General features: G+C 41.4%; 1 pseudogene; it reads left to right on the plus strand.

Moving 5' to 3' along the window:
- LOC140246804 (uncharacterized) overlaps nucleotides 1-17,137 on the plus strand; it is a 58,812-nt pseudogene that overhangs the window by 22,684 nt on the left and 18,991 nt on the right.

Raw genomic sequence — 17,137 nt, forward strand, 5'->3', positions numbered from 1 at the left:
AGACCATATTCTGAAAGAGCAGACTTTAAGCTTTAAAATGATGTATAACTCACATCAAATAGACTCTCCTAACCTATCTAAATATTGGAAAGAAAGCACAAACTCAGGAAAAGTGAGCGAACTGAGAAAAGAGGCTCTGAAGTACAGTGTCTATTCAAGCGCTTAATCTTCACCAAACCGTGCTGGCTGTGCGATGAATGGGACAAAGAACAGGAAGTGAACCACCAGAGTAACAACAATGAAGGGACTATCAGATTACACTGAAATTAAGCATGCCTCATTAACACATTCTGTCCATAATTAATGCCAACTTTCAAAGCAGTAGCACTATCCATTCAAAAGTTATTAGAGTTGAAAGTGAAGAGTGTGGGCAAAGTATTTCAGAAATGAAAAAGGGATTCTTAAGACACACCTAATCACACTATTCTACCAAAAATGCTCGAGATAAACTGCTAAAAAAACACACTTTCCTGCCCATTTTATGATACCAAATTTTAGCATAATGTAAAAGAAGACCCGCTCTTTCAGAAAATATGAAAAAGTCAAGTTCGGCTAGGTTGACCCATTTCACTTATTTTCAGTCCTCACGCAAAATCAGTGTGTGCGACTTTATGTTCGTTTTGAGGTGCACGGTCACAAAGTGTCTTAAATGCTGTACTTGACCATAACACATTCATCAATTTAATGCTTTTGTATTGTTATGTTTATGGTTTATTTATTTGTTGACATGTGGAATATGGAACAATACAAAAACAAAACAAACAAAGCAAAAAATGTGATATGTACGCAATATATTGCACTACGGCATCAACCGTTCATGATCATTTTCATCATTTCCTTCTCAGGAATGTTTTGATGTCACAGAACAATCAGAAATTTACAAAAAGATAAATTCAGTATGTACTCGTAGTAATAAATGTACGCTATCTGATTGGGGTTACGTGCGTAAAGCGAAGGAATTACGCAATACATGACTTAGATTAGAATATCAGCTTTCAGGTGAATCATAACATGTCTTGATTTCCTACAGACTTTGCAACCTTAGGCTGTATAAAACGTAAATACAAAATGCATAATCATTATCTTTCTCACTGTATGTAAAAAGGTGAACTACCAAAAAAAAAAAGAAGAAAAAAACCACACACACACACATAAATACAAATCGCTCTTTCAGCGTGCGCTATCATAGGCTGCAGCTGCAGCACATGTTATACCAACCCAAACTGCATAATAATTATGCTATCCACTTAGATTACCCCTCCCCCCCCCCCGCGCACACACACACACACACACACACACACACACACACAAAAGCACTTTAGTTGGTCTGGTTTACAGATCCTTTGCAAACTGTACTCTCATTACATATACAACCCACGCGGCGACGAAGTGGCTGCCTTTTCCTATTCGTCTGCAGGATCACTCAGCTTGAACCTACTTCGTTTGTAGTTAAAGGGCGTTAAAATTCTGGGAGTGAAATTAGTACGAGCTGACTGTCTGAAATCCAGACTAACTTTACTTTGACCTTTGGACGGCGGGAAAAAAATAACAATGAAAACCAACAAAAGGCGTCCAATAAGAATTCGTCGTGACGCGCACCATTGGAAATCATGATCAATAGTCATAACTATGATCAAACACATTTTTTTTTTCCTTTGGTGAACTTTGGACCTCATCTCTAATTTTGCACAGGGACAATGTCAACGGTTACTGTATGTTGTATGTCACCTGTGTCTGCAAGATATGTACACGTATACAGTATCTCGACAAGCTACCAGGAACAAGAAACGGGCTGTTTTCCATGCTTAGAGGGGCATCATGTTGATACTTCATTCCTATAAAAGAAACCTGTTTGGCTCAGGTTGATTGAAGAGAATTCGACAGAATCAGTTAGAAATGATTTCAGTTTATGTCATTACGATTTTTAATGTTATTATACGGACGCACCCACGGAACCATACGGCCTTCAGACTCCTCCTTTGGGATCTACAAAGAGGATAAAATGCCCTGCCATGGGACACGACCACTGCAGCCACAAAACTTGATTCAGGAACATCTTGATGAAGAATATCTGGTGTTATCTACTCAGCTGAGCTTCGTCTCTTACTAACAGTAGTTTGTAAGGGATGTGGCGAAATCTGGCCATTTTGGAGGAGTGTTTTTATGATAATGATCATCTGACAGGCTTCCTGGACGTTGGGAACGAAACTGGCACTCACTTTTCTATAAAATATTTCTGTTCTTAACTACACGTGATGGATAGAATGTACACTCCCTTTCTGCTTCTAATATTGACCGTGTCAGCGTGTTGTGGTCCTACTACAGAAGGTAAGTGTAGCTCTTAGTTATGTGTTGTTTGACTTGTATTAATTTATCTTCTCTTGCCTTCTCCCTTCAGGACTACACTTTTAGCCTTATTTTAATCTCTCATTTTGCATTCCTCCCACAAGAACCTTTTCAGGATTTAACTGTCATCTATTTCCTCTCTATTTTTTTCTCTCCTCTACAGCATTTATTTCTACGATCCACCCAAAGCGCACTCTCCTTTACTTCTTGAATTTCAATTTTGTTCTTTTTCTTCGTCTTCTGTTCTTTGTTTTCTCTCCTTCTCTCTCTCGCTCTCCTTCTCTTTCTCTCTCTCCCTTCTCTCAACATATTCTCACCTCCCCTCGACTTACCTTTCCTTCGCAGGATTATTCGTCCTTTCTCCATTGATTCCGCATTCCACAGTCCACATTGTTCGCCGACTTCGTTCTTCTAATGGTTTCATGAATCTTCACTTCTCTCTCCTATCTCCATGGTTTTCCAACATTCAACTCCTTCCTCTTCCTCTTCCCTTCTACTTCATCTTGCTCCTTCTAACGATGTGCAAACATCTTACTTGATTCTCACTCTATTCTTCCTTATAATGATAATAATACTAATATAATATATCAATTTATAAAGCGCAAAACCTATAGACATATATTCGTCTGCGCTTCAAAAGTTTCTGATGTGCTTGATAATAATAAATAGTTAAATGAAAAGATGTGTTTTGAGCCGTGGAGATTACCGGACTTCCAATGGTACGTCATTCCAGAGTTTGGGAGCTGCACTCCCTCTGTTCCTTTCTCTACCGTCTCCACTTGAGCAACTTCAACTTTACCCAATTACTGTCCCCGACTCTTCACTGTTTGCCCTCCTTACAAACCCCATAATGTCGCTTCCCTCTTCAATTCTCCTATTTCTAGACTCTTCTGCCAAACAGCAATCCGGTTAAAGGACTACATACACATACTGTCACCGCAAATCTTTCTCCCTCAGCTCTTATTTATTCGTTTAGGGTTGCCAGTTACCAATCTATCAAAAGGTATCATATGAAATAAGTAAAAGGGTCTCCATCATTGTCAAAACCAACAAGGATTTGACGTCATCGATCTCAAGTTAATACAGTTCATTCAATTTTCATTACTTTTTTTCTTCGTCCACAAAACTAACATAATTATAGGAAAATTACAAAGGGTCCTGAGTACACAACAGTTGATAGTATGATACGAAAATCAGAGCTAGGCCCTAATTTACGAAGTGACAGCGTATTTACTTCGGTTCATATAAAATTGATATATCGTTTACACGTTAGATATGGCACGCGGAACCTTCGAAAAGGTATTGAACTAATTTATCAAAAACTTAAAGACGAAACACAAAACAAAAAAGAAAAATTACTATTCATTGTTAATATTTGAAGAGTTTTATCACGCAACGAGCTAAACTCATTCTTGTGAAGTTGAAATATTTGTGACTAAAGCTGCCAAAAAGGAAAATGATAAGAAATTACAGGATATTTTTAATCATAACTTCCAGAACATTCATACTCATGTCACATGTGAGGTAATACTGGAAAGGTTGAATGTGATAATGGATTTGATTTGAAATGTTTGCAAATGACGCCTAGTTCATTTTGCAATAAAAAAAAGTCTTCATTTATTTTGTTTCATTCATTTTATACTGCAGGGTTTGTCCGGTCAATCTTCAAAATCTGCTTTCCAAAGGCACTGCAATCATTTGATGTATACACAAAAAGCAATATTCGACATGAAAAAAATACACTATGCAGGTATACTGGCGAAACTATTGACATCGCGATTGGATTTATGATAAATAAGTATACGTAGATGTACATGACATAAAACAGTTTTAACAAATCAATGGAATTACTATTATTTTCTCTCGCATAGATTATTGTAACTCTTTGTTTTTCGGCATGTCACAACAACAAATCAACGCTCTACAACGTCTTCAAAACTTTGCCGCAAGATTACTGACTATATAGTAGAAAAACTACTCACATTACACCAGTGTTACGTTCTCTCCATTGGCCTTCTGTTGAAAAGCGACTTATTTTCGAAATTGCTCTTCTTGTGTATCATGTGGTTCACTCAACTGCACCCGAGTATCTCCAGAATTCTTTACATTGTTATAACCCTCCCCGCAGACTTCGATCATCTACTTTCTTTTCATTTCAGATACCTAAGGTTAAGCATTCATGGGGAACTCGTTCTTTCTCCCACATTGGACCAAAAGTTTGGAAAGATATCCCTGTCACTGTTCGCCAGTCATCCTCTGTGGAATCATTTAGAACATCCCTAAAAATATATCTGTTTGTTGTAGGAAACAAAAATGTGAAGATGTCACATAATTCCTTTTCTTCTTCTTTCTTTCTTCTCCTAACCTTAAGACTAAAAGTGCCATGTGCATCTTTTGATGGACTGTTGCGCTATAAAAGTATACACTATTATTATTATTATTATTATCATCATCATTATTAAAGGTTTTTCAGTGTGTTTTTATCCATAAAGAATTTACATCAAGTGGTAGGGCAACAAATGAAGTATAATAATTATGTAGAAGTTGGATGTAATAGGGTCTATAGTCTGTGTAAAATCAGTGTAATTGAATGTGCCACGTTCGCACATCCGACTCAGTCGACGGCGTGCACTTCGCACGTACCTTTTGCAAAGCAGCTCCCTACAAATCCAGCACACGCACACAAAACACGCGACGGCGAGCTGCGGTAGTTGTAGCAAGTTCCCATTCGATCGCTGTGCCGCTGCTGTGGGCGCCAGCCCATCGTCCGCCTGCGAGTCCATAGCGAGCCGGCTTTGCAAAAGGCTACTCAGGCCAAAGAGAACCTCTTTGACTCAAACACACAAACCCGCCCAAACTGATCAATAGCAAAATGCTTCCCATGCAAGGGCGCCGGAAGCGGGGGGGAAGGGGGGGGGGGGGAGGGGGCAGGCGGGGCACTCCCCCCCCCCCCCATAAAATTTTTTTTTGGGGTAAAACTAGTTTTTGCCCCCCCCCCCCATGGGCCCCCTGAAAGGTAACAAATAATACATCAGGTATCTAGCGACCAAAATGAAAAATAAAGGCAGTTTTTGTCTAAAAATTGTCAATTCATAGATAAAAAAGTGCGCAATTTTCGCCCCTGATGGGGCACCTACACTTATAAGTAAATTTAGTGAAGTTATAAAGATGGTAGCTTCTCGTCCTTCGATGAGTGTGCCCCTTGAAGCATACTTTTAGTAAACCCTTACGTTTTTCCTTTTCTTCTAATCTTTCGAGCAATGTAACAATATTTTCATTACTAAAAACAAAACAAACACTAAGGTTTGTTCGTATATAATAGAGTATCAATAAGAATCCATCAGTACCAATGATGAGAACAAAGTTTTAAAGGTAGGCATAATGTAATCAACTTAGAACAATCCGCATTCGAACTGATGCCTCCAACACCTAATTGTATCGCTTAGAGTTCATCTGTTACGTACGAAGGCCCGATGCACAGTAAACAGTTGTGAGATCTGGCTTGTGGATAATCGTGGTGCCCGTCTAGCGCGCGCAACGGTCCTTTTGGCGGGAAAGGATTCGATATGTGACACCAATCAAAGTAACTTGAAAAAAAGGTTAATTATCAACAAAGAAGCAGGTTTGTCTGTTCATTCCAGCATTGGTTCGTGCCAGCATTTGTAATCTTCAAGAGGCTCACATCGCTTTTTGATTTTCAACAATCTCATTTGCTGGAACAGTACTGTGAATCCTGATCATGACGAAGCACCAGTCTGGGTCAGAAGGGAGGAAACAGAAGGAGCAAAAAGAACTCCAAGACAACGCGAAAGGATCGTGATCCCTCATACCATAATTATTTAGCCCGAGCAAACAAGAAAGAGCCAACAGATACTGCAGAATCAACCCGGGCAAGAGAAGATTTATCAAAATCACCCACAACCCATGAAAACTCTGCCATAGACGATAGCCAGAAGGGATAAGACACCGAAGGATCTTTCAGGGAAAAACCAAATCAACCGACTTCAGCTAACTTCAAGAAAGACCATCAGGGTAGGCGGTTTCGCTCTGAGTGGTATACCTCGTACCCATGGTTGAAATGGGAACAAACTGCAAACAACGGTGACGGAGCGGCATTCTGCCACGTATGCCGACAAGGGTGCCTACGAAAAATTCCTGGTGGTGGAAGGGAGGAAGAAAGTTTCAGCAAAAACGGGTTTACGAATTGGAAGAAGGCAACTCAGGAGTTCCAAAAGCATGAGCGAAGTGAAAGTCATCACCTACTCGTGTACAAAATGAACCAGATCTGGCATGGGAGAAACATTTCTGAGAGGCTTGACCATAGCGCAAAGGAAGAGATGAAAAGGAACACAAAGTATCTTCATGCGATCTTCTCCACTTTGCAGTATCTTGCCAAACAAGGACTACCAATTCGAGGACACACTGACCACAACAGCAACTTTCATACTTTGTTGACATTGCTATGTAGGGATATTGAGGGTTTCGATCGGTGGCTCGAAAGAAAGTCGTCATGGACCTCACACCAGATACAAGAGGAAATGATTGACATGATGTCCAGATCTGTGATGCGCGAGTTGGCCAGAGAAATGCAAGGGAAGGTATGCGATTATTGCTGATGAAACCACTGACATGTCCAAGTTGGAGCAACTTTGTATCTGCGTTTGCGTTGCAACAGACGAATTGCCGGTAGAAGAGAACGCCCTTGGTATGCACGCGATTGATGAGTGTCACGCAGAGTCAGTTCACAAGACTATCAAAGATGCTCTGATAAGGTATAACCTCCCTATCTCTCTGTGTCGGGCTGCAAGCTTTGATGGAGCAGCAACATTCCAAGGCAAAACGAGTGGTGTCGCCAGCCGACTGCAAGAGGAGAATGAGAGAATCACCACAACACACTGCCACATGCACTGCATTAACTTATCAGTCCAAGACATGGTCAAGATTATGCCAAAGCTCCGTAAGTTCCTTACCACCGTAACGGACTTGATCAACTTCTTCAGGGATTCCCCAAAGCGATGTGCTATGGTCAAAACAATTGCAGAAGCATTGAGTTCGCCACAAACACATGTAAGGCCACTTTGCCCCACCCGATTAACAGTCAAATTCAAGGCCCGCAGCAGTCTCAAAGAGCAACTGCAGGTGGTGAAAGAGTCCCTGACAAAAATCGAGAACAGATCAAGTGATCGAGACATGCAGTCACGAGCCAGCCTAGTGGATTCCTCAACGCAGTTTCCACTTTCGACTTCACGATTTCCCTCATCATCAGTCGTGCTATCTTTGAACTGAGCGACCGACTCGGTACGGCAATCCAAGGATCTCGTGTGTCTGCCGGACAGGGGGTCAGGCTTACAAAGGTTGCTATCAACAACATGAAGACAATGAGGACAGAGACGGCGTTCGATGAAACGTGGAGAAAAGCAGTCACCTACGCAGAACGGGAAGGACAGGATGATCCGGAGCTACCCCGACAGCCTAAAGCACCACGACGATATCAGCAGAGTGACCCTCATATCTTCAAAACTCCTAAAGATCTGTACCGAAGTGGGTGGTTCGATGCTTTAGACCAAGTAATCAGTGGGCTAGAAGATCGCATTGTATTCAAGTGCATCCCTGTCTTGTTGGCCACAGATCTCTTGACGACAGCCTGGTCCAAAAACAAGGTATCATCCGAGTCCCTAGATTGTTTGATGAAGAACTACAAAGATGATTTCGATGGCCCTCGTCTTGACGCGCAGTTGCGAGTACTGGAGAATTTGGCGTCGGAAACCTCGACACTGTCCACACTGTCAACACCTTCTTTTGACAAGATCATCAACACTCTTGGAGCGACGTCAATGAAGCCGATGATTCCAGAGGTCATGAAGCTAGTGAAGTTGTATCTTACACATCCCGCTACCTCTGCTTCAGCTGAACGCTCCTTCAGCAGACTCCGTCAACTCAAAACGTATCTCCGTTCGATAATGAGCCAGCGAAGGCTGAACTCTTATCCTTGTATAAGGACAAGGCAGACAAAGCTGACATGTACGACCTTGTCAATGAGTTCATTTCCAATGGAGACAGCAAGAGAGGAAACACATTGCTCATCTTAAAAAAGGACTAAGGTGTGGGCAGTATGTCATTCGAAGTTTGTCCGATATTTGGTATTTGTTTGTCAGCCTTTTCACTGTGTGTTCTTGCTATGTCCATTAGAAATGAACTCATTATTATTTTGTTTTATGTTTCATCTACATCATAGATGTAATCTGTTGGGATCCCGGAGACTGTTGGGGTGAAATGACTGAGGCAAACAATATATCCATTATACATGTTCGAACAGTGATTGTATTTTATTTTATTTTATTTTATTCTATACTGGCACAGCTGAATAATTTTCGTAGTGCGAGCTTGCCCATATATTCTTACATTCTGATAATTACGACACGAAACAAGATTCAAGTTTGATACGATATTATTTTCAAAAAGTTTAAGTGGCGGAGTATAAGATGATCAGATCCTATATATTTATCTCAATGGTGCTCCAGCCTTGAAAACACAGTGGAATGTATTTTGTTTTCTTCTCAAGTAATGCAGCATATATAATGTTATGCAGCGGTAATATTTTTCTGGTTTGTTTTGTTTTTTGGTCAGTCCATGGTTTCATACAGGCATGTCCATGTTTATATTCAGGCTCAACTGAATCATTTTCGTATTGCGAGCTAGCCCATATATATATATACTGTCATGTTCTGATAAGTACAACACGAAACAAGACACAAGTATGATACGATATTATCTATCAAAAAGTTCAAGTGACGAAGTATAAGAGCATATATGTGACCCGCTACAACAAAATGATCCTAAAGTCGGGCGAGGTCGATTATTTGAAAATTGCACAATATAATCCCCTAATCTTTCTGCTTTAGATTGACATATAACTTATTCTATGAAAATAATCGGCTGCGGAGATATCGATGTTTAAAAGAGAGCATGTCGAGACGTCTGGAAAATCACTGTTTCGAGAAAAGCGCCCTTAAAGTCTTCCTTTCGACGCAATCGCAATCAACGGACACGCAAGTCAGTTTTCACCTCTGGACAATAGAAGGTAAGCCCTAGCAACCCCCGAAGAGTTCATTCAAGCACATCAGCGTCGGCGGTCTCCTCACCAACCAATCAGTGACCAGGATGTGAGAAGCGGCTGAGCATAGCGCACCCCGCCCGCAGGCACCAGTCGACTGGGCAGTGTGCGAGCTTCACGCTTCGGTTAGCAGCAAGCAGCAAACTGACCAATGAGATCACTCTGGTCGTTGTTAGGGGCGGGACCTATCTGTGGCGCTCAATCCAAATTTTCGAACCAGTTTCTGCGTCGTTGAAATGCCAAAAAACATGGCTCAGAAAAACGCTATTTTTTGGTTTTTCCTTTGATCATTTTGCTTCAAAATTTCGACAGATGATAGAAGACATGTTAGACTCCAATAATATATAAAAATCAGAAAATCGTAAGTTTTGACCAATTTTAATGCTCTGACTTCCAAACTCGATTTTCACGGCTTCGACCGTGCGCGACTTTAGGACCTTTTTGTTGTAGCGGGTCACATATATATATATATATATACACATGAGTATATGAATATAAGAACGACCCAAGTCCATGGAAGACCACTTCGAGTAAACTAAAAAAACTTCATATCTTTTTTATTTGTTCAATAATATTCTATTTAACTGTGATGGGAAGGCAACATTGTATATACAAATTAGAACGTATATTGTTATGACAATTAATATTTACATTAATTGTGGAGAGGCCATTTTGTGTGGTGGACTTGGATCGTTCTTTGATTCATATGGACTTGGGTCGTTCTTTGATTCATATACATGATATTCTGCTATAGAGATGAGAGAAGGATGAGAGAGGGCGCGGCTATTATATGAATGTAAGAATGACCCAAGTCCTTCATTCTTACATTCATATAAGATTTAACTCATTCATTTGAGACACTTCCGGGGGTAATTAGGATTTATCATTTATACACAAGATGAGTCCATGCATAAGCTACAATTTCCCATGTCAAACTGAATTTGGCCAAAAATTGGACTTGGGTCGTTTTTATATTCAGGTCTTCATATATATATCAATGTTGGACAAGCTGAAGAACATTGTTTATTACAATTATACAGCGTGTCCCAGAAAAAACGAAACCGGGTTTCCATGCAACTTTTTACTATCGATATCATACATTTTCTTTACGAGCTATACATCAATGGAAAGATAAACTTTTCTTCTTTCATTTGATGTACAACTTAATGTTCATTGTTTAGCATGACTGAATTAGAACAATGAAAAGTGGTGCTACCAAATTTTCATTTGCACTCGCGAATGGTGACTTTAAGTGAATTTTTCAGACTTTTAACGTTACGTTTTCGAAAAACAAAGTTCTTAACCCAAATATTCATATTTTCTTCTTTCATTAGACCTTACGCGTCATATATGAATAACGCATGCTTGAAAAATCTGTATGAAAGCATGCTTAATTTCTGCCAATTCTACGGATAGTTGAAGAAAACAAGCATTCGGCTCTCCCGACATAGCATTAGACAATGGGCTCATCTGCACCATTGAATTCATACAAAACAACCGCAGTGCTACAGTGAATGTTGTTGTGTGGGGGGGGGGGGAGGGGGTATGTACAGAAGATGCTGTATGAGACGGACAGCCCTTTGTTGTCATTTATTTGGAATAAGCTATGAGACATAACCAATAATTGAAGACTAATGTCGTGAGTATTCTCAGGCTCCACGCAGTCCAATGGCTACTGGAAATCGTACAACAATGATGCACATTTTGATGATTTTATACCTCAAACTTATTTCACTGTTTTCATTCCTCTCTACATTTCCCTCACGCATGGTTAGTCCTTCCCCAGTGACAGGGATTTGTAATTTTTGAAGGGGGAGGGGAAGCAGAAAGAGAGGGTTCTTCACTGTGTTTATCACTGAACTTGCGCTTCTAACATTTCAAAGGTACAAGTGCAGGGCAGAAAGTCGTCTTCTTTTTTTTTCTGTTTTGTGTGTGTGTGTGGGGGGGGGAGGCTTTTTCTGTTACTTTCCTCCCCCTTCACATTCCGCTGATGAACACCCTTATTATGCGCAGTGGTTGGATCATGTGCTAATTTATGACTCTTATTAAATTAACATTCCCTTTTAACCCCTCCCTTCATATTTGTGTAAATTCATTGAAGCGTGAAGGCCATTGTTATCTGCCAAGTCGGGCAGGCGTCGGGAAAGCTAACTGACTCCTTAATTACTATCCATCTTTCTGAGTAAAATGGAAGCATATTTTCAAATTAAGTTTTCTCGAGCAGGCGTAGATCATTTTTTACGGATGAGATGTCACTTGAAAGGAAAAAGAATGGATATTAAGGCCAATATTTCATTGTTTGTTTGTTTGTTTGTTTTTTTTTTACAAAGGATTGCCGAAAAGCCTAAAAAAACTCATCCAAAGTCGCCATTTGCTCGTGTAAATGAAAATGTAATAGCATTACTTTCTTTTCTTCTAACTCGGCCATGCATGAATTACAAACAATGAGTTGTGCACATGGGCGTAAATCCGGGGGGGGGGGGATGGGGGGATATATCCCCCCCCCCACTTTTGAAGGAGGGGGGGATGGCCTGTACAAATATCCCCCCTGAAATTCTCCCAAGAAAAAGATGTAGGAACAAAATAACAAACAAAAAGAAATGTGGTGATATTGATTTCAGCATGATGGATTATTGCATAGCCTATAATCTAGGCGGAAAATGCAGTTATTGTCTTTGTAATTTGCTGTTAAGCTATTACGTATGATGCAGCGAGAATTGTCTTTGCCAAGCGATACATCTGATGCGGCGAGACTACAAACAGTGGACGCATCTACCACGTCCGCTAGGCGCCACGATCGGTGGCAGTTTTTTTTTTTTCCGTATAAGAAGACTGCCACCGATTCAGAAAAAATAAGAAAACAACGACAAACAACTTGATCATAGGCGGTGTTTTCGCGCGCATCCACTGTTCGTAGTCTCGTCGTATCAGACCAGTTGCATCCCCACCTAGGTTATAGGCTACATACTGTAATGCATGAGCCATGACGTTCGCACGACCGCCTCGTGACGAGAGCATACTGCTGAACAGTGCTAGCAGCGCTCGCGTACTTCTCTCGCACGCCAATGCATTTAGAGCAATATCGACCGTAAGGGTGGGATTTTACGGAAGCTTAAAAGTGCCAACCAGATGACGAGATAAGAAGACGAGAAGACAGGATAAATATCGAGAAGCCGAGTTATTGCAACTCGGCAAGTCGACTTGCTTGGATCAAGAAGACAAGATGACAAGTTGTTGAAACTCGGTAAGTCGACTTGCTTTGGACAAGAAGTCAAGATGACAAGTTGTTGAAACTCGGCAAGTCGACTCGTTTGGGACAAGAAGTCAAGATGACAAGTTGTCGAAACTCGGCAAGTCGACTCGTTTGGGACAAGAAGTCAAGATGACAAGTTGTTGAAACTCGGCAAGTAGACTAGTTTGGGACAAGAAGTCAAGATGACAAGTTCTTGAAACTCGGAAAGTCGACTTGCTTTGGACAAGAAGTCAAGATGACAAGTTGTTGAAACTCGGCAAGTCGACTCGTTTGGGACAAGAAGTCAAGATGACAAGTTGTTGAAACTCGGCAAGTCGACTCGTTTGGAACAAGAAGACATGATAACGAGTTGTTGAAACTCGGAAAGTCGACTTGCTTGGGACAAGAAGTAAAGATGACAAGTTGTTGAAACTCGGCAAGTCGACTCGTTTGGGAGAAGAAGTCAAGATGACAAGTTGTTGAAACTCGGCAAGTCGACTCGTTTGGAACAAGAAGACATGATAACGAGTTGTTAAAACTCGGCAAGTCGACTTGCTTTGGACAAGAAGTCAAGATGACAAGTTCTTGAAACTCGGCAAGTCGACTCGTTTGAGACAAGAGGACATGATAACGAGTTGTTGAAACTCTGAAAGTCGACTTGCTTGGGACAAGAAGTCCAGATGACAAGTTATTGAAACTCGGCAAGTCGACTCGTGTGGGACAAGAAGACATGATAACGAGTTTTTGAAACTCGGAAAGTCGACTTGCTTTGCACAAGAAGTCAAGATGACAAGTTGTTGAAACTCGGCAAGTCGACTCGTTTGGGACAAGAAGTCAAGATGACACGTTGTTGAAACTCGGCAAGTCGACTCGTTTGGAACAAGAAGACATGATAACGAGTTGTTGAAACTCGGCAAGTCGACTTGCTTGGGACAAGAAGTCAAGATGACAAGTTGTTGAAACTCGGCAAGTCGACTCGTTAGGGACAAGAAGTCAAGATGACAAGTTGTTGAACAGAAAATCGGCAAGTCGACTTGCTTGGGACAAGAAGTCAAGATGACAAGTTCTTGAAACTCGGAAAGTCGACTCGTTTGGGACAAGAAGACATGATAACGAGTTTTTGAAACTCAGAAAGTCGACTTGCTTTGCACAAGAAGTGAAGATGACAAGTTGTTGAAACTCGGCAAGTCGACTCGTTTGGGACAAGAAGTCAAGATGACAAGTTGTTGAAACTCGGCAAGTCGACTCGTTTGGAACAAGAAGACATGATAACGAGTTGTTGAAACTCGGAAAGTCGACTTGCTTGGGACAAGAAGTCAAGATGACAATTGTTGAAACTCGGCAAGTTGACTTGCTTGGGACAAGAAGTCAAGATGACAAGTTGTTGAAACTTGGCAAGTCGACCCGTTAGGGACAAGAAGTCAAGATGACAAGTTGTTGAAACTCGGCAAGTCGACTTGTTTGTGCCAAGAAGATATGATAACGAGTTGTTGAAACTCGACAAATCGACTTGCTTGGGACAAGAAGTCAAGATGACAAGTTATTGAAACTCGGCAAGTCGACTTGTTTGGGAAACAAATACATGATAACGAGTTGTTGAAACTCAGCAAGTCGACTCATTTTGGACAAAAAGACATGAAAATGAGTTGTTGAAACTCGGAATGTCGACTTGCTTGGGACAAGACGTCAAATGACAAGTTGTTGAAACTCGGCAAGTCGACTTGTTTATAATTGTTTGATGTTTAGGTGTATGCTACGATTTTTATTTGTAGAAAACGTATAGGTCATTCATCCCCCAAACGTGCGCTAAACGTTCGCGAGAATGTCTCAAAAGGTACAAGAACAGTTTGCGATTACGTCGTAAAATGATCGCAAAAACATCGCAGATTTCGCGTAACATACGCGAGACATTCTCCAAAGATTAGGAGTCTGTTTGGGGTTTCACGAACATTTTGCGAACATCATGCGTGTCTTGCGAAGGTCTTACGCATATGACGAGGCTTTAAAGACACTTTCGAGAACAATTCACGAGCAAATCACGACCAAGTGTGCGGAAAAGGTTCGCAGAAAATTTCAAACTTTTTTGAAATTCTCGCCGAAGTAAAAACGACATTCGCGAACAACTGACGACGCTTTCGAACCCTCACGTTCGTTTGGCGATCTTTTGCAGACCAAAATGCGAATGCTGGATTTTGCCATTCGCGTCCTTCGCAAATCGTTCGCGTGCTCCGTGAAATCCTACGGAAGCTTAAAAGTGCCAACGAGATGACGAGATAAGAAGACGAGAAGACAGGTTAGATACCGAGAAGCCGAGTTATTGCAACTCGGCAAGTCGACTTGCTTGGATCAAGAAGACAAGATGACAAGATGACAAGTTGTTGAAACTCGGTAAGTCGACTCGTTTGGGACAAGAAGACATGATAACGAGTTGTTGAAACTCGGAAAGTCGACTTGCTTTGGACAAGAAGTCAAAATGACAAGTTGTTGAAACTCGGCAAGTCGACTCGTTTGGGAGAAGAAGTCAAGATGACAAGTTGTTGAAACTCGGCAAGTCGACTCGTTAGGGACAAGAAGTCAAGTTGACAAGTTGTTGAACAGAAAATCGGCAAGTCGACTTGCTTGGGACAAGAAGTCAAGATGACAAGTTCTTGAAACTCGGAAAGTCGACTCGTTTGGGACAAGAAGACATGATAACGAGTTTTTGAAACTCGGAAAGTCGACTTGCTTTGCACAAGAAGTGAAGATGACAAGTTGTTGAAACTCGGCAAGTCGACTCGTTTGGGACAAGAAGTCAAGATGACAAGTTGTTGAAACTCGGCAAGTCGACTCGTTTGGAACAAGAAGACATGATAACGAGTTGTTGAAACTCGGAAAGTCGACTTGCTTGGGACAAGAAGTCAAGATGACAATTGTTGAAACTCGGCAAGTCGACTTGCTTGGGACAAGAAGTCAAGATGACAAGTTGTTGAAACTTGGCAAGTCGACCCGTTAGGGACAAGAAGTCAAGATGACAAGTTGTTGAAACTCGGCAAGTCGACTTGTTTGTGCCAAGAAGATATGATAACGAGTTGTTGAAACTCGACAAATCGACTTGCTTGGGACAAGAAGTCAAGATGACAAGTTATTGAAACTTGGCAAGTCGACTTGTTTGGGAAACAAATACATGATAACGAGTGGTTGAAACTCAGCAAGTCGACTCATTTTGGACAAAAAGACATGAAAATGAGTTGTTGAAACTCGGAATGTCGACTTGCTTGGGACAAGACGTCAAATGACAAGTTGTTGAAACTCGGCAAGTCGACTTGTTTTGGACAAGAAGACATGAAAACGAGTTGTTGAAACTCGACAAGTCGACTTGTTTTGGACAAGAAGACAAAATGCCGAGTTGTCAAAACACGACAAGTCGACTTGTTTTGGAAAAGAAGACAAATTGGTTAGTTAGTGGAACAGAAAAGTCGACTTGTTGCGGACAAAAAGACAAGTCAAGTCAACGAGTGGTTGGAATTTGTTTAGGACAAGAAATCAAGGTGACAAGTTGTTTTTCAACATTTGGTGTCTAGGAACACTACCCCCTGGAAAACTACCCTCCGGATAACTGCCACTGTCCCCTCAGGACAATTCCCCCCTAGGGCAACTACCTGTCGGACAACTAACCCCATAGGGCAATTACCCTCCAGGGCAATTACCCTCTAGGACAACAGTTTTACTACCCCCTAGGACAACTACCTCCTGGACAACTATCCTCCTAGGGCAATCACCCCTCTGGGCGATTCCCCCTTAGGACAACTACCCCATGGATAACCACCCCCAGGATGACTACCCTTGAATAAATTTCCCTAGGATAACTACCCCCAGATAACTACCCCCGCAGATATCTACCTCTTGGATAACTACCCCCGGATAACTACCACCAGATAACTACCCCGGACAGCTACCCCTGGAAAATTCCCCCTGATTACTACCCCTGGATAACTACCCCCTGGATAACTACTCCCCGGATAACTACCCCCCCCCCCATAACTACCCATGGATAACTACCCCCCCCCCTCCCGATAACTACCCCCGGATAATTACCCCCGGATAACTACCCCCTGGATAACTATACCCCCGGATAACTACCACCCGGAATACCCCACTCCCCCATTACTTGCCCTCCCCCCTCCCCTCAGAAAAAGAAATCCCCTGGATAACTTTAGGGCCTTTACATCCTGGTTGAATATCTCACTCAACGTGAAAGACGTTAGCAGCTGTATCCACGTTCTCCGATATTTTAAAGACATTCATGTACTATAGTATATCATTATTATATACATCTTTAACACAATATGGAGCCTTCTTTTATGTGGCCAAAACTGAATGATGATAAATGTTCAGTTGTTGGTTTTCAGAATCATATGTTAAGTAAATTCGATCATTAATAATGTTATGTCCATATCGGTCCTGTC

Source organism: Diadema setosum, chromosome 3 (genome assembly GCF_964275005.1).
Source record: "Diadema setosum chromosome 3, eeDiaSeto1, whole genome shotgun sequence".
Lineage (NCBI taxonomy): Eukaryota > Metazoa > Echinodermata > Echinoidea > Diadematoida > Diadematidae > Diadema > Diadema setosum.